Genomic DNA, 25,169 nt, shown 5'->3' on the forward strand with positions numbered 1-25,169 from the left:
ACAGCAGTGTAGTCTGTTTTGAAAGTTTATTTAGTGTGTTCTCCAAAGGTATACACATTAAACAAATTAGACCAAATCATTTGTCACTGCACATGTGTGGTTTGCTTATTTTGTTAATCCTATAGAGGAAAGGGAAATCAAACACTTTTGTGACCATTTTAACCATGTTGTTTTATAACCCTTCCAAGATTCTTTTCCTTCCAATTCTGTAAAGTGATTCCCTTTGCCCGTCTTTTCCCTTTTTCTCTTTGAAGACTGATGGTTGTATAACCTTCTGTTTCCTTTTGTTCTGCCTGTGAACTTCAGTTTGTTTTGGCGCTTTCTGCAACTGTGAAACTTGAAATTAAGCTAAGAGTTTTATATATGCTAAATTAGTTGCATTAGTTCAGTGTAATATTTGGTTTAGCTGTAATCATAGTACAGTGTTAGAATATCAAGGTGGATTATAGTTTATTGCCATTCGTAAACAATGCTGTCTGGTGTAATGGTTATATCAATATGACTGTTTCAAGGATCTACCAATGTTTGTACTAGAAAACTAGATTTCAACGGTTTATAATTCACCCATTATACACTGCCTGAAGGTGGAACTTAATACAGTATGTACCAGTCTTGGGGAAATCCCTGTTCTCTTTGTACTATCCACTGGACTGAGGCCTATCGTGCTTGGAGGAACATCTCACCTCCTAGAGCTATAGCTGTGGAGGCTTATCTTTATGGGCGGGAATCCATGCCAATCCCTGCAACTGTAGGTAGATATATTCTCCCCAGGTTCTAATGAACATCATCTTTTTCTTTCTTATTTTGCTTTCCAACTGGCTCATTTTACACTTTCAGAGGAAGGGAGTGATAGAGAATGAAAGTAGGAAATGTGTAGAAGAGAAATCTGTTTCCCAGTCAGCAGAGATGACAGTAAGAAAAGTCCCAGTCCCAAACTGCTGGTTGCCGCCTGCCAGTCAACGTTCATTCCTTGTTTTTTATAGGGACAGAGGTATGATGCACTAGAATTAGTCATACTCCTATCTCTCTAACCCTGGGGTGTGTTCTGAGGAGTCTTCTCCTGCCTTAACCACAGGGAACCCAAATGGTGTGTCTGTTGGAGATCTTAGAGTTATTTTCAAAGGTTGTCCCCTAAAAGTCTCTCTTTTTCTCCTCATCCTTAGAGCCCCTTCTTGTTTTCGTTAAGGATGAGGCTATATCAACATCAGTCTTTGCCTCTTGATAGGGATCCCCAAACCCACTGTTCCTTTCTAGGTGCCTCCCAGCCTCTCACGATATAGGTGCAGGTTTGGGTTATCTGAGTATGGATGTGTACATTAATTTATTTGGTACTGGTGAAACTGACTTACAAAGAGCCAGATGGGAACGTGAGAATAGACAGTGAGCCATAGAGAAGAGGAGTGAGCAGTGAGATTACTGATGCAAGTGCTGATGTCGGTGTTGCACATGCCCTGATCCAAGAGGAGCTCTGAGCTGGAAGTTCCCACTGGTCTGTAGGGATGTGTTGTGTTGGAGTGGCAGCTAAAGGAAGCTGTAGTCCATTTATACAGAGGCACCAGAGCTGAGGTTTGAGATCTGCTGAATCCATGAGTTAGCAATGCTGTGTCCTGCAAACCTGCTAAGGTAGTAATAATAATAATAACCGTGATGATACTTAGCAGAGTTCAAAGTGGAATAATTTCAGGGAGCTCTCCTATGAACTGTTTACTCTTGCTATGTATTGTGTATGTGTGTTCATATGCAGGTGTAGGTAAGGCTGAGATTCCAAATCCAGGCATAAACAATAGCACCATACCTTTTTCTGACTCCAAAGAGGAACGCAACAGGGATGAGATTCCAGAACGAGAGAAAAACAAATGATCTTCCTGTGCTGGACCCTGGGATGAGCAAGCTCTGCAACTCCTTGCAAGTGGTGAGGGCCAGTGTGTGTAGGGGTGAGCTGAAACCAGCTCTTCCCAAGCCTGATTCAGGAGAATCTTCTCATGACTCTCCTTTCACCATTCCTCCCTTCCCACAGGTTCCATGTGGGAGGGTGAAACTGAGCTTTGCAATCAGAACACTGTCAAATTAGTAGTAATTGGCAATTGAATAAATGATCTGCAATAACAGGAACAAGTGCTAGGGGGAGCAGAAGAGCTGTTGGTAGGACACCCATCATTTAAACAGTAGGTGTTGCTGGTGGCTTGCTGCAGTGGTTAGTTAGTAAAGTCTTTGAATCTATGAAATGTAAAGCTGGAAAGAGATATTAATGTGTTTTAAAGCTTCCTGGGTGATTAACTGTATCTCCTAGAATTCTACCTATCAGTCGCACTTACCTTCAATTACAATAGGCTATGTTCTTGTGTAGTTGTCTCTCTGTAGGAAACAACACAGTGTAATGGATTAACTCAGAGTTATTCACTCTCTAGTCTAATGCAGTTGCCTCTTGGGTGAAACACAAAAGTTAGTGAACCAACAGGACTTCACAGCAGAGTTTGGGAGGAGCATGAAATGCTGAGATTTTATATCAACTGCCCCAGTGAAATCTGGAAGAAATCTGTCAGCTGTCAATGGAATTGTTTGATTTATACCCATGTACAAAATCTAGCTTTAAAAATGTCTCCAGTAGAAACTATTTCAAAATGTGAGCAATAATTTAGCCAGAAAATGGAGTCTAAGGCAATTTCTGCTGGGAATGCAGTTCACAGATGTATTTAAGCCAGCTGCATACACTGGCTTCGGTTCACATATGTATCTCTGCATTGCACTCACAGGAGAGAGGGTAGTATGCGTATGAGCCATATTACAGGACTGATGGAATCCAAAAGCAGGCAGGACAGAGCTTCCTATCTCATCCCAACATCATGTGAGACTTCTGTGTACTCGCCCAAGAGGCATTCTCCTCGCTGGTCTGGCTGGTTTTACCACAATGGGGTTATGATAGTAGCAATTTGATTATGGTGTAAGTGGGGGATTATGAAGGATTTAAGTTTTTTGTGTTACAATTTTATGATCCCGTGTGCAGAATTACTCTGATATTATTAGAGCTGTCTACAGAAAAGACATTTTAATGTAAAAATTCTGGCAACACTTTGTTTTTCATCTTCTTTAGGAAAAATTCTTTGTATTGCAGTCCACCATTGGTTTGTTGCCTGGGGGCTTGCTGAAGAGCAATACTGGCTCTCTCCACTTCTCTGGAACTTAATTCTTCATTCTGCCAAGTGCCTTTTCTTGTCTCTTTCAAACAGCTCTCAATACCATCCACCTCATTCTTCTCTTGCCTTCTTGTTGCTGATATCTACCTGTTGTTACAGTAATTACTACCATGGGTGACAGTACTTTGTACATTTGTCTTCATGTGAGTATTTATACTGTTGCAAAGCACTCTGCATAGCAATAGAGCATTCATTCATTTAATGGATGTATAAGGTACCTCTTCAGTGGTGCGCTAAAAGGACAGTGCTGATCTGAAAGCAAAGCTGCTCCATTCAGGCATTGAAGCTGGACAAATGCAGACCAGTGTATGGCAAAAGCAAATGTATAACCCATTAGATAAATCTTCCCTCGATAAAAAGTTTAGTCTGACAAAGCAAAGGCTGAGAGAAATTCTATAAATACACTAGGACAGGAGGAAAAGGGAGGGTAAGTGCCAGGAAGAACAAGTGCTTACACTAAAGGCAACACTGGCACAGGAGCAGATGGGTATCATCTAGTCAGAAGGAACTTTAGGCTGTAATTAGAAGGTTCCTGACCATCAGAAGAGAGAGATTCTGGAGCAGGCTCCCAGCAACAAGTGATGCTTTTTCTGGTTTGGTGGGTTTGGTTTTGGTTTTCTCATTGCTGTCAGCAGAGTTTAAGACAGAAGTCAGTAAACCGGCATGAGGGGTTATATCATTTCATGTACCGGCTGTGTTTGCTCATGTCCTTCCTCCTGTGTCCCTGCAGCTCTCAGTGAGTGAAAGGGGTGGGAGAGAGAATACCAGGTAAGTAAATATCAACATCTATGTAGTGTCAGTTCATCTGGGGTGTTTTCGTCCTTCCCATCCTTGGGCTGTGGAAGAGGAAACAGCCAAGAGCTCTCTCTTGTATCCTTGTGTCACAAATACTCAGTCCCAGAACAGTGATCCCCGGTGTAAAGACCTGAAGTTGTGAGCAGGTAGGAAAATACCTTGAGGAGTCTCTCCTTCTACAAAGGATTGTGGAGTTGTTCTCCCTAGCACAGGAGAACACAAGCCTGGACCAGAATGTCAGATCTAAATAGCTATAGGTTTTGCAGGCTGTCAACTCTGAGGTCTGTAGCATGAGCCTATCTCCAATGACATCTCACTGAATCTGAATCCCTTCTGCTGCTGCTCACGTAAAACAGGCAGATGTGTATTCTCACACCCACTGCTCACCTGTGATTCTGGTTTTCTCTTCAGTAATTGTGCAAGTCACCTGATAATTCAGCTGAAAGCCCTTACGAGACATTACATAATGTCCTTGGAGAAACCCTGTCTGTGTAACATTGGATAGATTATCATGTAAAACTTTCTCTCTTTTCCTCAGTTGTTAGTTTTTGGGTGGGGAGTCAGGCTGGATTTCCACTTGGCTGAATCTAAAAGGTTTCAGGTTTACACTGGTTTGTTCCACTCTTATTAATCTCTAGAGTCTGTGCTAGAGTTGGCCTCAGCATCACAACTGGAATGAGTTTGGCAGGGCTCTCTGGAGTCTACTCAGCACACCTGGCCATGATCTGAGGTGGGATTCAGCTCAAGTGGTAACACTTACTCAAGAAAGCTCCCAGCTCTAATGTGATGATTTAATTAGCATCACTGGACCAGCTCCATGGGATAAAACCTTCCCCCAGTATTCCTTCAGGACTGCAGAGCTTTTTACATATGCAAGCTATGCTGAAGGGCTCATGCACTGCTTGCAACCATGGGCAGGAGAGCTGTGGGCAGGCCTCTAGAGCCAGAGGAGTACAAAGGCAGATAGCAGCTTCTACTGAAACCTTTGCCTGTGGCTTCTGTTCCTTGGGTGGCTGTTGAAGGCTTGAGCAGAAGGACTTGCTCACTCACTCTTCTTTTTTTGTTTTGCTCAAGACCCTGAGGCCCCATCTGCTCTAACGAATGGCCAGTGGGTGACATCAAGCCCCCACAGAGGTCTGAAGGAAGGTTAGAAGTTAACAACCGGAGTGGTGAGGCAGCCATCCATCCCTCAGCATCCTGCTTCTCTCTGCATCTTGAAAGGTCTCCATCTTTCAGGATGCTGCTGGGGTGTGTGGAGAGGAGCAAGCAGACCTCTACCAGCAGCTTTCCCAGCTGAAGCAGTAGCAGACGAGTGACCAGGTGTTAATGGCATTGTCACCACCACATCATTGCATGAGTGCTGGGGGAGCTCATGAATTTCTGTGCATCTCCAGCCCTTAATCTGCATTCTTGCATCAGTGTCCTGTCCACTGTTGACCTCCAGTGCAGCGTAGTTCATCTCCCCCAGCAGAGAGATCAGGAGCTGGTCAGGGCTGTGGTTTAGCAGCATTTTGTGAAGGGAGTTGATAGGAGAGCGGGGCTGAGCACCTTGAGGTGATGTTCTGGGCAGAGGACATGCTGAGGGACTCTGCTCCGTGAGCTGGGGAAGGGGAAACTGCACAAAAGCTCAGGTTAGTAGATCTCATCGAGAACTGATTTCCTTTCTGTCCTGAAGTTCTGAATGGAAATACATTCTCTGAAACACTGCTTCTGGCTGCATATTTCAAAGCAGAATGAAAAATCTTTGTTTCAGCTCAAAGTGTTCTCTTTGAACTGAGATTTTGAGAGGGCTTTTTTTCTTGAAAACTGAGCTTAAAGAAAGTCATCAACTGCAGAAGAATTCCAGTTGAGGAATCCATCAAAAACGTGCAAAATACCAGTTTAAAAAAATCTATTCCCCTACTGAGGGGGAGAAAAAACTCCCAATGATTCTTAACAGCTATGTTTTTAAAAGGGAATCTTTTTCATTCAGAAAAATATCAAATAGCTCCATCAAAATTGTGTTCAACTGTGTTTCCTTCTGCTGGTCACTTCTCTCTCTTCTTTTTTTGTTTCTTTTCCTCTTTTTCTTTCCCCTTCCCTATTTGGGACATCCTGTAACAACCAAGGATCCAGAAACTCCTTGGGGGGGGGCCCCCCCCGCCCCAAGGTTTGCAAACCTCCTTGATGAACAAGCTTCAGGCTTGTCTTGAAACCTGAACCCAAGGAAGGTTTCCTGGCTTCAGCTTTCAGTGTGATGTTGCACATGGCTCTGGCTCAGAGGATTGCTTTAGTATTGGAGTAGGGATGGGAAATCCACTTGTGCAGAGGGAAAAAAGGATGGAAATTGTATGGGCTGCAGTGCTGGAAAATCCAGCTGCAGGGCAGCCTCTCTGTCCCTGCTCCCAAACCCTGGAGCAGTGTTCTGCTGCAGTTGTCACCAGCTTTGGCAGCGGAGCTGGATTGCTGTGGACCACCTTAAATGTTTTCCATGCCAGCTGAGAGCAGAAAGCTGCTGAAATGGGTCTTTGCTGTGTAGAGCGCACTCTCTTAGCAGTGCCCTCATGGTGACTCAGTCCCGTTCCCTGCTTCTTTTAACCCACAGCAGGTCAAGAGTTTAACAAAGTGACTGGGGCTGGGAGCCAAGTCCCCAGAGCTGCAATCTGCAGCCAGCGTGCCAGCATCTGGAAAGCGTTTGTGACCAATAAAAAATGAATGTGCAGACTCCGCCAAAGCAGCAATCATTTGGCATCTCAAGCCCAGATCTTTACAAGATGATTCTTCTGAGGCTTGGAAAGGCTTGCCTTAGTGTTTTCTAATAAAAACAGTGCTGGGCTGGGCCAATAGTCGGGTGAATAGTGCTGTGCGTCGCCACATGGGAGACAGCCAGCCGGGAATGGGAAGACTTTGCTGGAGTCTAATCTCTCAGGCTGGCTGGGCTGGATGCCTCATGTCAGTGATGCTCTCACTCAGGCTAGGGACAGGGCACTATGGGTGCTGCCATTCAGAACACACTCTGACCTTGGGCTGTTTTATCTGGTGCCACAAGACTCCTGGGAAGGAGCACACAGAGGAGTGGAGGGTAGCAAGTACCCTACTATAAGGGCATGAAGCACTTGGTCAGTTTGACAAGAGCTGCCTTAGACTAACCCTGTGGATAAAGCAGTTCCTGGTATTCAGCAGTCATTTTTCCAGCTGGTGCAGCTTAAATATGCCAGGCTGTCTCTGCAGGTACAGTTACATCCCCATCTTTTTGTCAGTTCCTTACTGCAAGAGATCAGTGGGATTGTAGGGAGCTGCTCCTGAGCCTTCGCAGGGACATGTTAACAGCAACAGGTCCATGTCCAGCCTTGAAGAAACTAGAGAGAAGAGGTTTGGTGTATGTGTGGGCTTGGTAACTTGGACTGGTACAAGCCTATTAGGGGCATTCAAAGAAGGGAAAAGAGAAGCATAACATGCAAATGGTGCCATTGATGGTCCTTGCCAGCAGCCAGCTCATACTGCTGTTGAGCACATCCAAAGTCACAGTATCACAGTATCACAGTAGGTTAGAGATTGGAAGGGACCTCAAAAGATCATCTAGTCCAATCCCCCTGCCGGAGCAGGAACACCTAGATAAGGTTACACAGGAACGTGTCCAGGCGGGTCTTGAATGTCTCCAAAGAAGGAGATTCCACAACCTCCCTGGGCAGCCTGTTCCAGTGTTCCGTCACCCTCACTGAGAAGAAGTTTCTTCTCAGGTTTAAGTGGAACCTCTTGTGCTCCAATTTGTATCCATTACCCCTTGTCCTTTCATTGTTTGCCACTGAGAAGAGCCTGGCTCCATCCTCGTGACACTCCCCCTTTATATATTTATATACACTAATAAGGTCACCCCTCAATCTCCTCTTCTCCAAACTGTAGAGACCCAGCTCCCTCAGTCTTTCCTCATAAGGGAGATGCTCCACTCCCTTAATCATCTTAGTTGCCCTGCGCTGGACTCTCTCCAGCAGGTCCCTGTCCTTTTTAAACTGAGGGGCCCAGAACTGGACACAATATTCCAGATGAGGTCTCACCAGGGCAGAGTAGAGGGGAAGGAGGACCTCTCTCGACCTACTAACCACCCCCCTTCTAATACACCCCAGGATGCCATTGGCCTTCTTGGCCACAAGGGCACAGTGTCGGCTCATGGTCACCCTGTCGTCCACCAGGACCCCCAGGTCCCTCTCCCCTACACTGCTCTCTAACAGGTCGTTCCCCAGCCTATACTGGAACCTGGGGTTGTTCCTGCCCAGATGCAGGACTCTACACTTTCCCTTGTTATATTTCATCAAGTTATTCCCCGCCCAGCTCTCCAGCCTGTCCAGGTCCCTCTGGATGGCAGCACAGCCTTCCGGCGTGTCGGCCACCCCTCCCAGCTTAGTGTCATCAGCAAACTTGCTGATAGTACACTCAATTCCCTCATCTAAATCGTTAATGAATATATTAAATAATACTGGTCCCAGTACCGACCCTTGAGGCACTCCACTAGACACAGGCCTCCAACTAGACTCCGCCCCATAGACTACAACTCTCTGGCTTCTCTCCTTCAGCCAGTTCACAGTCCACCTCACTACCCGATCATCCAGACCACACTTCCTCAATTTAGCCGCAAGGATGCTGTGGGAGACCGTGTCAAACGCTTTGCTGAAGTCGAGGTAGACCACATCCACCGCTCTGCCATCATCCATCCACTGTGTTATTTCCTCATAAAAGGCTATGAGATTGGTCAAGCACGACTTCCCCTTGGTGAAGCCATGTTGACTGCCCCTCATAACCCTCTTATCCTTGATATGCCTTAAGATGGCACCAAGTATAAGGTGTTCCATCACTTTCCCAGGAACGGAGGTGAGGCTAACCGGTCTATAGTTACCCGGGTCCTCCTTCTTGCCCTTTTTGAAGACAGGAGTGACATTTGCTTTCCTCCAGTCCTCAGGCACCTCTCCCGTTTCCCAAGACTTGGTAAAGATGATGGAGAGCGGTCCGGCAATGACCTCAGCCAGTTCCCTCAGCACCCGCGGGTGCATCCCATCTGGACCCATGGATTTATGGATATCCAGATTGCTCAACTGGTCTTTAACCCATTCCTCATCGACTAAGGCAGACCGCTCCGTTGACCTATCTTCATCCGGGGTCTCAGCGGTACAGGGCTCTTCAGGACTGCCTCCAGCAGAGTAGACAGAGACAAAGAAGTCATTCAGTAACTCTGCCATCTCTGTATCTTCTGTCACCAGGGCACCCGTCCCGTTCATCAGCGGGCCTACATTGCCTCTGGTGTTAGTTTTACCTGCCATGTATTTGAAAAAGCTCTTTCTGCTGTCCTTGACCCCTCTCGCCAGCTTTAATTCCAAGGAGGCCTTAGCCAAGTCCTTCTCATTGCTGCCAAGCTCTGTCCCTAAGGATGCGTTGAACTCAGCACACTGCTCTTCCTTGCAGTGCTCAGTGGGATGGGTTTGTCCATATGCATGTTCCTTTCCTCAGCTGGATTCCTTCCTTTCTCTTGATTTATCTCTCTTCTCCAGAGTGACCATGACTGGCAGTCATGTACAACCCTCTAGGGCTGTTTGGACTCCACCACCACATGCCCTGCATTCCACTGTGAGGAAACAAACACAACTGAGTGGAAGCTTAATAACTGTCTTGTAAGTTGCCAGAATATTTTTTGCTGGAGCTAGAGGGATGTTGTTCTTATGGTGTCATCCTTCTGACCACAGAATCAGTACAGTGCCATGGCTAAAGCAGTGCAGTGGGCTGCAAGAAACCCCACAGCTAAGCCTCTGTCTTAGCTATAAAGATAGTGAAAAGAAACAGTTGGTTGTTTCCCTGATTCTGAGCATGGTTTGCCACCACAGAAGAGGAGGGTGGCATCTGAACTGCGGGATTAGAGTACAGATATAATCCAGATACCCCAGCTTCCTGCTTTTGATCTTGTCTTTAAGGGGCATCGAAACCTGATAATTGGGAGGATGTTGAGGAATCCTGTAAGTAAAGGAATTTTATCTTACTAGTTTGCATTTCAAACTGCAGATACTGGAAGTGCAGTGCTGTGGGACTGCCAGGGCTGTGCATAACACTACCATTTCACTAAACTGGGCTTTGACTCAGCACAGTTTGTTCTCACCTCATTCCTGCTTGCAGTAGGAAAACGAGATGGAGTTAGCCAGTGTCAGCTACTGCCTCTCAGTGTGCTCTTCCCTATGTTCACAATGGGTAGGTTAGGGTGGCTGACCCAGTGTAGAAAAAGCCAGCACCATCTGAAGAGATATTACTGGTCTGGACAACCTACAGTATTGCTAAAATCCCCCTGTGTTGCTAGTTGTGGCTGGATTAACAAAGCAAAACCAACCCTCCTTCCCCTGCCCCACACCTTTTGCTTTGAGTTTGTGTCACGTGTGCAATATCCCTCCAAAGAAAACTCAAACTCTGCCAAATCTGCTTTATTTGCCCTGGTTTAGAAACTTCAGATTGTGCAAAGTTGGCTTTAAAAGTTGAGTGACTCTTGGCCAAAACCAGCCTCAGTTCAAATCTCAGAACAAAGAGAAATCCAGATAGAGATTTAGTTTTTCTTCGGGACATTTCTTGGAACCCTAAAGTGACTGTCACTTATTCCTGTAGTCAGTTTAAAATCAGTCCTTGGAGATGGCTGGTTCATATCGGATGTGTTCTCTAGAAGTGCCGATTCTTTTTCTTTTTTCCTTTTTTTTTTTTTTTTGGTGAAATGTGCATCATTAGCCCTAGTAAGAGTTTATTTGAGCTTGCAAAATGCATCTTGTGACTCCTTGTCACTTTCCAAGCATCCCTGAACACTGCTTCCATTTCCTCTTGATGGAGACAGCTTGGTCTCTCTGCTCCTGTCCTCCAGTCCACACAGCAGTTTCCTCACAGCATTAAAAACGTTCCACTTCCTACAGATGCTTAGATACACTGGTCTGGGGTTGTGTTAACCCCAGCAGTGCTGCTGAGACTCCCAGAGAAGAGAAGCTGCTTTGTAACACCCTGGCCCCTGGGGGAGGTGTTTGGGTAGTGCTCAGCAGGCAGGCCCATAGTATGAACAAAGGGGTAGAGGGCTGTGGCATGTCCTGAGCATGCGGGCAGCGCAGCTAGCATCAGTTTAGATGCTGCATCTCTAGGATGGAACTGGAAGGCTGGAGCTATGAAGAGAGATGATGGTCTAGACAGCAGTGGGGTGCAGGATAGCTGTGTGGTTATGCAGAGCATACATCTCAGGAGGTAAGTGCTGCACATGCTGGTGAGCAGCAAGCAGATTGTGTGTGCCTATCAGATGGTGACAGTGATATGTGAATGAGACAACTCTTCTTGTGATGATCCTGGGGCTGGAAATCTTTCCGATGGCTTAAAAACATTAACCCCTTTGTACACAGCAGGCTGCTCTCTGAGTGGTCACAGAATACTTAGATTTTCAAGTATTAAACTGTTCAAATGGAGGCTGCTGCATTATACCTAAGCATTCTCTATGGTCGTTGCACTGCTTCCTCTTCCCTGCTTCCTCACAGTGAAGGGTTAAACCCCACTTTTCACATGTGCCTGCTGATGAACTGTGAATATGCAGCTAGGACCTGTTTTCACGCATATGTCCCTTTCTATAATCCAATCTTCTTCTCCACTGTGGCACAGACCTGGAGGCTCTTCTGCAGCCTAGTATGGCAGGTCTGCTGCCATGGGATAAGCAGCAGTAGGTTGATTTACATAATCACATATGCAAATAGGCCAAATCGGGGTCCTTTCTTTCAGCTTTGGTTTTAAGGTGATGCTGTCCATGCGCTGAGAGAAGAGGGATTTGAAAGGGTGGTTTTCTTCTCTTTAGCTCTTGTGAAACAGAGCACACCCTCAGAAAAGTACTGCTGTTAACAGACATGTACAGCCCAATGGGCATAAATGATTAATTGTGCAAAAATACCTGATAAACCTTCCCATGCAAATGCACCTTTACCCTCTAGGCCTACATCATCTGTTCCCTTGACTAGAAGTGTGGACTGCATCCTTATGCAGGAAATGAAAGAAACTCCATCTCCGAGGAACAAAGGGAATTCATCTCTTCATCTGGTGGAACATTTAATGATGTTAAGAGCAGCAACAGCTTCACACCTGTGGCATACCAGATGATTGCTGGTGGAGGCACGTGGGGAGGTCATTTCAATGTGTGCCCTTAAAAAGGCTCCAGAGGATAAATCAGAGCACGGCAGTGTCTGTCAGCACTTGGAATGAGGACTCCAGCCATTTGTGCTTCCGCTTGGCTCAGTTTCTCTTAGGCCTGTGTGTTATCTCCATCCTGCAGGGATGCTGGCCAGCCTGGTGTGGACTTCAAGAAAGCTCCCAAAACACCAGAGGAGAACGGCGTGAGCCCTCCATGACAAATTCATTGATGAGTTCAGTGATCTTGTTTCCAGCGGTAACCCTTGTAGGGCTTCCCCAAGGAAAACTCGAGAATGAATGAGGTGCTTGTTAAGGCAGTACCTGTTCTTCACTTGAGAGGATAGGACAGGTACCAGCAGCATCACACATTTTACCATGGCTGATGGATTGCTCTAAAGATCTAATGAATGAACGATAGGAAGTTATTATCTTTAATCAAATTTCTTTAATCCTTTAACAACCCCTCAAATTAGTCAGCTCTTCAGCTCTTCCTTGCAACAGTGGGACTGGAGGTAAATTGGATGTGTTAATTAAACATTGAATAAAAAATAATGACCTTTTGTCAATTTTAAGTGCTTTGCCTTTAGAATTCCACTCACTTGAAGGGAATGTATATCTTGCTGTGCTGTTCTGCCTGAGTGATCAGCTCTTGCTTGAACATACGTGGAACTTTCCAATTTGCTTTAAAGCTTTAGATGTGGGAAAATATGGCCAGATGCCCTAACTAAACACCACAGATGAAGAAAAAAACAAAGCCAAGAGATGTAGTAGCTGAGTGCTGTTGACTCGCATGTCCAGTACAAATTCTGATGGCATGAGCTGGCATGAAACACCCTGCTGGTTGGCAGAGCTCTGTGAATAGCTACTGCTGCATCCACTAGGCTAAGGGCAGGCAGAAGGAATGAAAAAATGCTGAATGGATTGCTTTGGTGGTGTTGGGAGATTCCCTCTGACATCTAGTTTAGTCACCTCTACAGTCTCTTTACCCCTGGAGCAACGCAAAGTTGCATAGATAGGATCAGAGTTGGCTCATGTGTAAGCTTTTCCTGCCCAACTGCCTTCTTTGCACACTTTGCACCCAGCAGGTCTCAGTTCTTCTAAATCAGTACCTACTGCAAACTACTAACAGCATCATCTACACTAGCAGGACATATCAGAAGAGCAAAGAACCAAAGATCTTGTGGTTCTTCTAAGAATTAGCTAGTACTGAAGAGGAGTAAGTCTTCTCTGCATTCCTGTGAATGAATAGCAGTGAAGCTGTGTCCATGTTTTTCAACTGTAATGCTCACATAGCAACAGTGTTGAGGGTATCCTGTGTTCTCCGAGGCTTACTCCCAAAAAGAAGCTGAGCATGGTGTTTCTGTTAGGAAGCAGTGCTACAGTTAGCACTTGATCTGAGTTCTGGGCTCTGATGCCCAAGAGGTAGGTCCTTACTACTGAGACGTGTTGGATTTGTGCAGTATTTTGCAGCACCAGTGGACACTGGGTAGAGGGTAGAATTAGTTAAGTCAGGGAGTGTCCTGCTTGAATCACAGACAAGAAACTAGTACAGTCTCTTCTTGACTAGGAATGGATAAATTCAGGTGGGAGCTACTGCCACCACTGCCTTTCTGCAGCCAGGCAGGAAGCGTAGGGGATTAAGGGAAGCCTGGTGGCTTTTTTCCTTGAAAGATGAGCTTTTGAAAGCTAAGCTGAGTTTGTGTGTCAGGCAAAACCTGGGTGTGCGTGGCACAGCCTCTCCTGTGGTCTCGTGGAGAGTCTGTCTCTGGGAGGCTGAGGCTGCAGCAGCTTTTGGAGGTGTTCATCCATGTAATTTGATTCTGTGCTTTGCTTCTACAGTCAGTAAGGATGTCTTTGCCATGTCTTGATCCTTATCCCAGTGATAAGCCTGGTGTTGACCGCAGGTATCACCCAGCATCCAGTTTCTCAGTTCTGACCGAATCCCCCTTGTGTGGGATAGGAGGCACACTGACCAGCTTGGCTTTTCCATGCAGAAGTATTTGCCATAGCAGAGAATCTTGCAAGTGTGAGTATGTGTATTTATAGGGAGGCAGATGTAAACCACATTTGTCCTGTGTTTCTGGCAAAGAGAGAGCGTGAAATATTTGTGACCCGAGTCATTGGCTTTCCTGCCATTTGTATAAAAATTTCCAGATGTGATTGTTGATGCCTCACCTGGGACCAATTAAAGAAAGAAGGAATATCCAGAACCAACTGTGTTCATGTGGATACTTGACTTGTTTGTGTGTGTGCGTGCGTGTGCGCATCTCTCTTGCAATGTGTGTGTTTTAAAGTAAAGCAGAATTTCAGTTCAAAGAACTTGTGTCCTCTCCTCTAGGGCCTTCTTTTTGTCTTGTCTGCGTTATCCTTTCCTCCTCAGATTGTCCTTGTCCCGCAAACCAGGATCAATTTGGATTTCTTAGACACTTTTTTTCCTTACATTCATCTTCACACCTTTTCTGTTACACCTCCCAGTGGCTCACCATGATCCCAGTGCTCTTCCATGCAGGCATGGCATATTTCCTGGAGAAGTTTCCTCAATGTTATAAACTTCCAGAAAGACAGTGTGAAATCCCCAGTAACACAGCAGTGACTGACCAAAGCAGGGTCCAGCACAACATTTGGAATGCTCGCCAGCAAGTGAGACCCATTCTCTGCTCTTTCTCCTGCCCTTGCTTTTCTCACTCGGCTGTCAGTTTGCTGGGTCCATACTAGACTATGCCTGGAGATCAAACTCTTGTCTCTCCCCCTCCAGGCTGTGCCCACAAAAACCTGTCCTGATCCACCCATTTTTTCTCCATTTTTTTCACTTTGCTAATGACAGGAAACTTCTGTCCCTTTGCTTCTTTTGTGATTCTCTGTACGTTTTTTGTGTCCCTCTGCTTAGTCCTCCCTGAGTGTATTTACCAAGCTGCCTCCCTGCCTTAGTCATACTCTGCTGGAAAGCAAATCTGCTCTCATCCAATCTTCTTCCCTTTTTTTATTGTTGTTTTTGCAAGGGGAGTTCAAACAAACAAACAGCCCTCAACATCTGGTGCCTTTCAGGAGCCTTAAACTCATGGCCAGAACTGCGTATGTGGAAAGGAGGACAGGATGGGAATCCAGCTAGCTTGGAAAAACTAGGCAGGCACCCAAAAATACAGCCTTATTCTAATTTAAAGTAATGAAGAACAAAATTTGTACTTTTCTGCTTATCAGTCATCCCTTTAGCCATGATCAAACCTATTTTCTGTGCTTCCCTCCATGCCTGCTGGTGCCACACACTTTGCTGGATGGGCACAAGGCCTTCCCTCTGCAGGCATTGATTCTATAAGGGGAAGAATGCAGGGTCCAGTCTGCAGCAGGATGCACTGGACAAAAGGCCTGGAACCAGAACTGTGGTCTGAAGGGGCTGTTCCTGTGTAACTTCAAAGCTGGTGTGGCAAATCTCAGGTCCAAAGTGAACTTTGCTTTATTTCGTCTCAATTTCTGGCATTCTGCAAGTGAATTTGGTTATGTTTATGCTTCTTTTCAACACAGAGGATAATTAGCATACAATTGTGACTGCTAGTGGATGTTTTACACAGTCATTTGTTCATTAGCAAGATGTTTCCAGGGTAGTTATGTTTTAGCTCTAGACTTCAGCTAGGATTTAATTCCTCTAGCAACAGATACTCATAGCTGGACTGGAATTGACAGTCTTGTTAGATGACATGTTAAAACAGGACTACAACTCAAGCATAGATTTATCTTTTCTGCATCTGCTGGGGTGAGATATACTGATGATAGTCTTCTTAAAAGGGTGTTTTTTTGTTTCCATGGAATAGATGAAGAGAAATTATTCGGTGCATTGTTGTGCCCTGGAAAACGTCTTTAACAGTTAAAATGGTTCTGCTTCATTTTCTTATTTCAAAAGGGACAAACACGTTCAGAAAACAAGGACGTGGCTGCCATTTGCACAGTGAAGCTTTAAGGTGGGTGAAGTGGTATTGTTCTCAAAGTTCTTTTAAACCTCTCAGACTTCGCCCATGGGTTTATGCTGGCACCAGATCCCTGACACAGGCACCTTTTTGCAGGATAGGGAGGTGTATTTTAGCTCCATCACACTACTGTGGGTGTCAGGCGCTCCAGCTGCCTGGCATTGCATCTCTCACTATCCTTCTGTGTTGCAAGCAAGTTAAGAAAATAAATGCAGTGCTATAATATTACCCTATCTGCTCTGTTCCCTTACAAACATTCCAGCTGCCCTGGGCTTTATACCACACTGTGCATGGGGCGTGCTCCATACAGTCAGTCCCGCAGAGGAAGGAGAAAGATAAACTGAAGCAGTGAGTTTAGCAATGCATCAGCCAGGTTATCTCAGCTTCCTGCACGGTGCCAAAATTTCCCTGAGTTGGCTCTTTGATGCTTAGCCTCTTTGTCTTTAACCCCAGGAAGACCAGAGCTGTGGTTTTCACTCTGCCATGTGCTATAAGCCATTGCCTCTCAAAGGAGGGGGTGGGACAACAGTGCCCAAAGGGCAAGTGTGGGAGGAATGAGGGTGGGCAGCTGGAAGCCAGGGGGATGGGACACTGTTGGTGCAGAGCACTGTGATGGCCCCAGGGCAATGCAGGAAGGCTGGGGTTAGAGGGAAGCTGTTCAAACCAGATCAAATGGAAGATAGATGTGGATGCAGAAGATTCATGGCTATATTAGAGCAGGGGAGCAGAGTGCTGATGGTGGTGATCAGGTATCTGGCAGGGGTTGTTTGCAGCGAGGCCAAGCTGAATATTCTGCTGCAGAATGATTCCTTGCTTTGCAGGGGAATTTCTGCCAACTCCCTTCCTCTTCTGGCTCCCAGGTCTGGGTGTCTTGCTCAAGTCCTGGGGCTTCCAACCAGTTTCCTGGCCGCTGCAGACTGAGGTGGTGCCAGTACTTCTAAAAACAGCCGGTGCTCTCTCCTCCTCTTCACTTTGGTGAATTCCTGCCGCCTCCCTTTCAGGCAATGCTTATTCAGCTTTCCTTGATAGATTCTCACCCGCTGTGGAGCACACTGAGCTCTGACCTGAGGAGTGGAGTAGGTGATGCAGGAGGGGCAATTTTAGGAAATACTCAGCCTTCCCTGCTATTAGGAGACAGGTCTGACTGCTTGGAGCTGCTTTCTATCTCCAGCACTTGCTTCTTTGTCCCAGCAATGCTTAAACGAACTCTTTTAAAGCTTTAGGTTTGGGGTGGGTTTTTTCCTCATAGCTGATGGTGAACTTGTATTGTTGAGGATCTGCCCCAGATCCTGTATGTTTTAATCAACACTGGCTGTGCTTTAAACTGTAAAGACGAGGGGGAAAAGACTCCCCCCGGTACATAGCACCCACTGATGGGTGCTCGTGTGAGGGAGAGGGGACGTGGATCCTGGCAGCAAGCAGGGAAGGGCTCATGGCCAGCTTTAGCAGGGCCGTGGGCCACCTCTCCCCCCACACCAGCAGAGAAACAGCTTTGGTGCAGTGACGGTCGTAGGCCCCCAGGCTGGCAGACAAAGGGGGCTCACCTCACCCTGCCTGGCCAGAGGTGGTGATGGCCGGGCTGGGGACCAGGCTGCTGTAGGAGGCAGGAAGGTACCGTGGGGCTGGCGTGAGCAAGGCAGCGCCCCGGTGGGTCGGGGAGGCCAGGCGTGCCTTAGGCAGTGGCTGTCCGCTTGTCTTGTGCGTCAGGCTTGATTAGATTTGGCTGGCGGTGGGGCGAAGGCCTCCACGCTGCAAGGGGTGGGGTCTGGCTGGAGGGGCAGAGCCTGTCCTCCTTCCTTTATGTGCTGCTGAAAAGTGGCCTTTGTTGTGGGGTTTGCAGGCTTTGTCCCCTCCTGGAAGCAGTGCCCCTTTCTCTGGGCTTCAGCCCCTGGGAGAGGTGAGCAACCTTGTCTTTAGTGTCAGAGCTGAACTCTGCCTTGCGCCTGTGCTTGGGTGTCGCACTGAACCCTTGGGGTCCAAAGAAGGATTTTCTTTGCTAGTTTGGAGTTGTTAATTTGATGCATTTGGCAAGGATCCAGCAAGGTGTTGAGCTGCTTTCAGGCAGGACTTCCCTCCAAATTCCTCCCGTTTCTTCAACCCTTTGTGAAAGGTTTAGAAGAACAACTGGAGATAGACGTTCAAATGAAATCCGCTGTTCCAGGCTTTTCTGCACATGTGTGCCCCTCAGCCTGTGTGACCTGCAGTTGGAAACTTCCCATAGGGGTTTCTATCTTAAGGTTTTGTCATGATAGTGTTAATTTTGAGCAACATAAGAGAGTAAGCAGCAGCCCTTAACTGGCTTCATGGACCCCTGAGCTCAGGGATGGATAATGAATGGTCCAGCTCCTACAAACCTCATCCCCAAACCTTCTTTGTGTCAGAGGTCCACAAGATGTTCACCCCACAAACCAGAGAGCTCAGTGGGTGGGGAGACAAAAGGTGGGTGTACCAGGGAGTGATTTTCCCATTGTGGATCCAAGGGATTTTCCCTCTGTGAGGTAGAGCTGGACTGAACGTGCAGCTGTGACTAAGGCTGGTGCAGTGCTACTGCTGTGCTGCTTCCCAGTACTGAAGCCTGGGTTGCCCGGTGATCCCTGTGCCACCACAGTGCCCACCACTGGGACTCATTTGAGTTACATGTGAACTGCTCAGAAGTGCCAGTTTATCTGCTTTATGCTCCAGTGTACATGCTGCTGTGTGCAGTAGGTGCTTTATTTTCAAAGCTGTGTAGAAGATGTGTCCCTCCAGGTCACCTTCTGAACATAACCTGCATGGTGGCTAACCAAGCACTGTGTCTCAAGGCTGAAGCAGGGAGCCCTTCCTAATGCTCCCACACTGGCACCAGAAGAGACACAGCCTCTGGGGAGGAATGGGTAGGTCACAGTCTTATTGCCTGTTGTCCTTGCAGCACATTGGACTCTATTCTGTGCTTTTCAGAGGGTTTTCAAACATCATTTTAGCTTGTCCAAGGCCAGGTAATAGAAAGGCAATGAAACCATTGATGACAATTGATTTTATGATACGTACTTTGTGTTTTCATTGCTTTGGTTAAAATAATTTTCCAAGTACTGTAGCTGGAGCACTTGCCATCTGTCTTTAAGCAGTACATCTTTAATGTCACCCGTCCCTCCTGTGGTGCCTTTGGGAATGTGAGAATGATGTCTGACCTAAAGATCTCTTCTTCTCTGCAGACGAATGCTTTCATTACCCTGGGCATACCTAAAGGTTTGGCACTGCAAGGGTTAAAATAGCTTGAGAAGGGTGGAGGATTCTTCAGCCAAACCCAAGCTGATTGCACCTGGTTTGCTCAACCTGTGTGTAAATGACACCATGGTCTTCCCACCCCCACCCCAGCAAATGCCACAGGGGCTGCCAAGGTAGACGTGCAGGTAGGGCTGTGCGAGCAGGTGTGGGGCCTGCAGCGGTGGGAGGGAGGCTCCAGCCGTGCCACTCACACGCACACAGGAGCCCTGTGAGCTGGGATCACCATCAGCCACCGGAATGACAGGCAGCCGAAGTTAAGGAGTCCCCTTTGTTCAAATGTGCAGCCTTCTCTTAAACATTTGTGTTGGTTACTGACCGGGTGTAGTGGGGTCTGTTCCTCTTGAGTGGGAAAAGGGGAAGTTTTGGAAAGCGTGGGCCAGCGCAGCCCATGGGTGGCTCTGGCTGCTCTGTTGTGCGGTGCACGTGGCTCCAGCTCCCAGCCAGGTTGGTCTGTGGCAAAACTCACTCCCTCTTGGACAGCACTAGCTGAATGTGTAGAAGAATTGGAAGTGAGGAGGTTGTTCATGCGTGTGAGCATTGCTTTGCTATCCTTGGGGATGTAATGAAGGGTTTGGGGCCATAAACAAACTTGCAATTTGGAATTTAGTCTTTGGGAGTTCAGAGGAGTTTAGAGTCAGGGAATTGCTAAGGAGGCAACAAATTCCTTATAGGAAACTAGTCTGGAAGTGTGTTCTGGGAAACCAGGCTTCTTTTAGTGTGGGTGCCTCGTGCAGCTCTGAAAATGATCACTGTAATGCAGTAGAGAGGATGAAATTGTTCACGGTTATTCTCTCTTTCCCCACCCTGACTCCATCCAGGCAGAGCCAGTCCTTCCTTTTCCAGTCCATGAACACAAAGATGATTGTCACTGGGTCGTCCTGCTCTGCAGTAGCCCATGCTGTTTTACATGTCAGCCAAGATAATGCTCATTTCTTGTTCCATTAAGACCTAGCATAACTCTGTGGGTGTAAATGATGCCATTCTGCTGATTGCAGTAAAGTTCTACCCAGCTCCAGTGCAGGGATTTCAGCCCAGAGCTCCCAAAGGCTGACCTGCATATGGGTTTTCTTTGGCACTGTACAAAGGCTCTGAGGTGAGTGGTGAGCACAGGGGAGATTCCGTGTTGTGGCCCAGCTGGCGTGTGCAGCCACAAATAATAATTAATTGGCTCTTTAAGAAGTCTTGCAAACTCCTTTTTTTTTTTGTGTCTGTCTGTCTTAAGCTCCTTTTAATTAACTTCAGTCATGTCCCAACACATCATCTTGGCTGAATCACACAGCTCACTGTGCCAGTTTTTCGCATTCCTGAAATACACAGCCCGCCAGTGTTGCGCATGCAGCTGGGAGGCAGCGGCTCCGAGGAAGTCGGGCAGCTCTCCTGGAACTCAGGAATTTTCAGGAACTGTTGTGACATCGGGATGCTGCGCAGACCAGTGTCAGCCTCACTGCTTCAAAACCCAGTGCTGCCCAGTTCCCACCAGTGTGGCTGTCTTGCACTTCACCCACTGACTCAAGGAGCAGCAATTGTAGCAGGCACCTGTGTACAAGCATCTTTGTTCCTTTAGAAAGCACCTTTATTCGGGTTACAGTGCTTGGGGCATACAGCCTTTTTTTCCCCCATTCAAGAGCTTGTTTCTTTGTCACACTTCTTATTGCAAAGGGTCAGCTTTCAAGATCGTGGGGCATGTTAACAAGATACTCAGGCATACTTAGTCACCAAACAGCCTTGTGTGGCAACCAGACAAACTTTGTGTCTCTTCGCTAGAAAACTTCAGGCCTGGTCTAAGCACTGTTTCATTCTTTAGAGAAATTTGGGTTCACTGATGTCTCTACTGCATTGTAACCTGGCTCTTTTCACCAGCGCTGGTGGAAATAATGCCAATTGACTTGAAGCTGCATCAACACTTGGCCCTAGGTATATGTGTTTTGAGCTGGAGACTTCTTGATAACTAAGTTAACAGGTAACAATGTGTTTACTGAATAGAATACTGAATAGAAGGGAGCCGTTACTGTGATCTCTTAGTACTTGTTTTGAGCTTTGATAATGGAATTGTCCAATTAGGGGAAAAAAAAGTGTCAGTATTCAGTGGTTAAAAGCTGGAGCTCAGTAAATGTAGGAGGGAAAGAGGGTAAAGCATTACAGTGGTGAGACTCTTCATCAATTAGAATAGGGTACCACTGTATTCTTCATTCCTAACCATTTTTAAAATCTAGTTTGGAAGTCCCCCAAAGAAATGAGCATATTTAAAACAACAACAAAAGGAATTTATTCAGGGTATTTCTGTGCTCCATGTGGAGCAATAAAGGATGGCAATTTACCTTCTACCCTTAGTGAGACAGGATACGGTGATAGCAGGTTCAGGTGGTGTGCCCAGGCTGCAGGTGGGGAGCCATCCCTTGTGCAGGAGGCTCTTGCTCAGCAGTGCTTGTGTTTCCATGGCAGCTCCAGGAATGACTGCTCAGAGGTTGCGGCAGTGGTGGCATTGTTGGATTGTTAGGGTGGGAAATTCTGAATAGGTGTGAGGAAAACACATAGGATAGCTGAGAAAAAGGAAAAAGTGCCTCAGCCTTTTGGGAAAAGGATAGGAAAAACAGGAAGGGTAATAACAAGCAAGCACCAGGCTGGAGCATGGCAGCAACACCTGGATTCCTGGGGACTGTACTGCTCTGAGAACAACGGCACATTGCAAATGGGTAAGAGGCAGGAGCAGCATTCAGTAATGATCCAGAGAATAAAACAGAAGTACCGCCAGTGAAGAATGCCTCATCACTCATGTGGAGCTCAGTCTTTTCTTCTGCATCTGGTGTATGACAGCTCACTGGTGTGCAGACTCTAACCTAGCTGCGCCAGCCAGTAATATAGTGTAAAAGTTGCTTATGCTGGGGACAACACTTGTTAGAAATCAAATAGCAAAATAGACTGACAGTGAAAAAGAGAAAGAGAACTTCATGAACTGTTAGGGGGGACACTCAGCCTTGTTGCCTCTTCAGGAATATGTGCTGAGACACAAAGGATTTGGGTCTTTACAGTTCCAGCTTGAAGGAAAAACCAAGTACGCTACAGTGGGTAAGCCAAGGAATGTATTTCCTCTGACATACCTTAGTTCTAACTACCTGGCTGTAAAGATCCTGTTAATCACTGCTTCCCAGTGTCCAGGGAGAACACCACCATGGATCTGGATGCTACCAGACCTGAGGCAATGTTCACTCCAGGTGCACTGGAAGCTTCCAACCTACAGTGGGTGGGACCCCAAAAAAGCACAATTCAGAAGGCCAAAAGTGCATAGCTGTAACAAGAGTGATAAAACCCCCCTGTCATGGATGTTATGATGGTATTTTTCCTGAAATTCTTCCTCTCGTGAACAGTAAACTCTGATTTCTAAAGCACTTACTGGGCACCTGTCCCAGAAGAAGTGCTTGAACAGCAAAATTAAAGTGTGTTGTCAGAGTGAGAGGGCCAGACTTGGCCTTGAGCCACTGACAGCCTGTTTAATTGAGGTGCAAGAGTTAAAAAGGAAAACTGAATCACTCAGTGGTTAGAAACGATGAAAACAGGAATCAGGATCTGCTCAGAACGATCCATTGGTCAGTAGCATGCCTTTGACTAGAGGCAAGGTTTCAGAAGATCACTGAGGAGTGCATTTTGACAAATCATATGGTGATGTAATATTTTCAGCTATGAATTTCTTTCAACAGACCATTTTTGCCTAGGAAAACTGAATCCTCAAGTGTTGATAGTATGACTTGGTCCTGTGGATCTGATGTCACACACAGGTTTCTAAGCCAAAATACTGCTACGTGTTTGTAGCAGCTCTTACACTATCCAACTCACTGCTTTTTCTAAGTGATGCTGCTTTTGCAAGTGAAGGAGTTACTATAGCTCTCTCTCACACCATGGGAAGACCCCCTGTCTCTCATTGGTGCAGGAAGAGAAACAAATCCTTGTACAAAAAGTTTGGGATTACTTAACATGGAAATAACTAGTGGTAGGGGAAAAGGAAACCAGTTCAGATAGTGGCACTCAAAGCTGTGGTCTGCTGATGAGCTGCTAGTTGCCTTTGGAGAGCTGACAGAACAGCTGACCTCTTACAGCAAGCCTCTTCCATACAGTGGTTGCTAGTTTTGCTTCCCTGTGTTGCCCATGGCTGTAGCTCCTGTAGGGATTCCCCAGCATGGTGTGTACACTCTGTGACTCACCATGCCGAAGAGGCTGGGGAAGCTCTGCTTTCCAATGTTATTCTGTCTGCTTCCACCTCGGAAGGGTGGTTCTCAGATGTTCTGCATGGTTGTGTACCAGGCACTTTCAGCCTACGCTTCCAGTTCCAGCGGACTTCAAAAGAGGAAGATACTCCCATCAGTGTTTTGCATGATAACGAGTTAAGCAAGCATCATTTTTGGATGCAGTTGATGGAAGACTGGTTATTGACAGTGCCAAGTGGGCGTCCTGGTTGAGACTATCAAATGATGTCTGTTGTATTAAATGCTTTGTTGGATTTCCTGCTTGGAAAGTGGTGCATGTGCCAGACAGAGTTTTCTATTTTGGCACCAAAGCAGTCTTGGCACCCAGTGCAATCTGTTTACTTTAAAAGCTTAATTTTAAATATAGTTTTGGAACATACTTGGAAATGTCTGCAAACCGACAGTAACAGAGAGGAGACTAGAACATCATTTCCTTAGCTCCTATGTCCTTTTGAAATCCCTAAATCTGCTGCTTCTGGCTTGAGTAGGATGTATTCATGCATTGTCTCTTGCTGAATTGAGCAGTAGCTGAAAGACAGGTAGGAACTGAGAGTAGGAAAGAGCATAGTGCACAGCAACATCTAAAGTCCTTTTAGTATCATTTAACCCTTTCTTATGATACACCATTGGTAGAAGGAGAACGTATCCCATCTTGCTGAGCAGTCAACAGAACTAGCCTGTGTTAGGATCTTGAAGGGCACTCTTCAGTCTGCTGCAAAGGCAGTGGACATGCTGACATACAGTGCCATGAATTTCCACCTAGCAGCAAGGTTCTTTAGAGTGCCAGGCGTGACGCCAGAATACAGAACACTTCATTCATCAAAGCCATAAGCAAGGAACTCTGTGTTTTTGGTTTTAGAAGTAACTTTTGTACATTTATGACTTTTTCCACATTAAACATCATTTATGGTTTGGAAATTGTTCAGGCAAGAGGCATGTGGTTTCTGCTCCCGAATATCAGCAGCAGTTTTGCTAGGTTCAGTCTCTATTTTATGTTGACATGTTTTTGGCTTTTCATTTACCTTTTGGGTGGACCTCTTCAGAGCAAGCTGCCTCCACGAGAACCCATAACCTTCTTTCTAGATGAAGCCCAGGAGATCTGCTTCAGGTGAAGATGACATTGGTATAGGGAATTTGGGTTCAGAGCCAGACTTCTTCAAAGTACCTTGTGAAGAAATGATGATGTTCCTTCATCAGAGCAATTGCTGGAACAAATTGAGAAATGGGAATTTCACACCTGGACTTTGAGACACGAATTGATAGGTTTTTCCATAACCAATGTGAGAAGTTATGGAGTAGCTGTTGGATTTTCAGTTAATTCTGTTTGTGCTGAATAAATGGTAAAGAGCTGATGCAAGATCTTGGTTTATGGTCTAGGAAATACATCTTACCAATTTTACCAAGGTTTCAAGGTCCTCCTCTTGCTGGCCTCTCTATGCAGAAGTGCCACATTTCAGGTGAGAGTAGCTGGAGTTACACAGACGTATTGTGTGTATTGAAGTGGAGGAGACTGTAGGGGTTGGACGTGCTTTTGCTCCTGCAGCAGTTTGGATTCTAGTGTTAATTCT

At 46.3% G+C, this 25,169-nt stretch overlaps 1 protein-coding gene across 1 annotated transcript in view; it reads left to right on the top strand.

The window, feature by feature from the left end:
* The first annotated feature begins 944 nt into the window (after window positions 1-944).
* Window positions 945-25,169, top strand: part of TOP3B (DNA topoisomerase III beta) — a 297,002-nt gene continuing 272,777 nt past the window's right edge. The window contains exon 1 of the mRNA XM_061370796.1: window positions 945-955. The gene's annotated coding sequence lies outside the window, so the exon portion shown is untranslated. The remainder of the gene's footprint in view (window positions 956-25,169) is intronic.

The sequence above is a fragment of the Neopsephotus bourkii genome, unplaced genomic scaffold, assembly GCF_033783945.1.
Source record: "Neopsephotus bourkii isolate Nb327-2 ecotype Australia unplaced genomic scaffold, CSIRO-AGI_Nbou_v1 NB_1542, whole genome shotgun sequence".
Classification (NCBI taxonomy): domain Eukaryota; kingdom Metazoa; phylum Chordata; class Aves; order Psittaciformes; family Psittacidae; genus Neopsephotus; species Neopsephotus bourkii.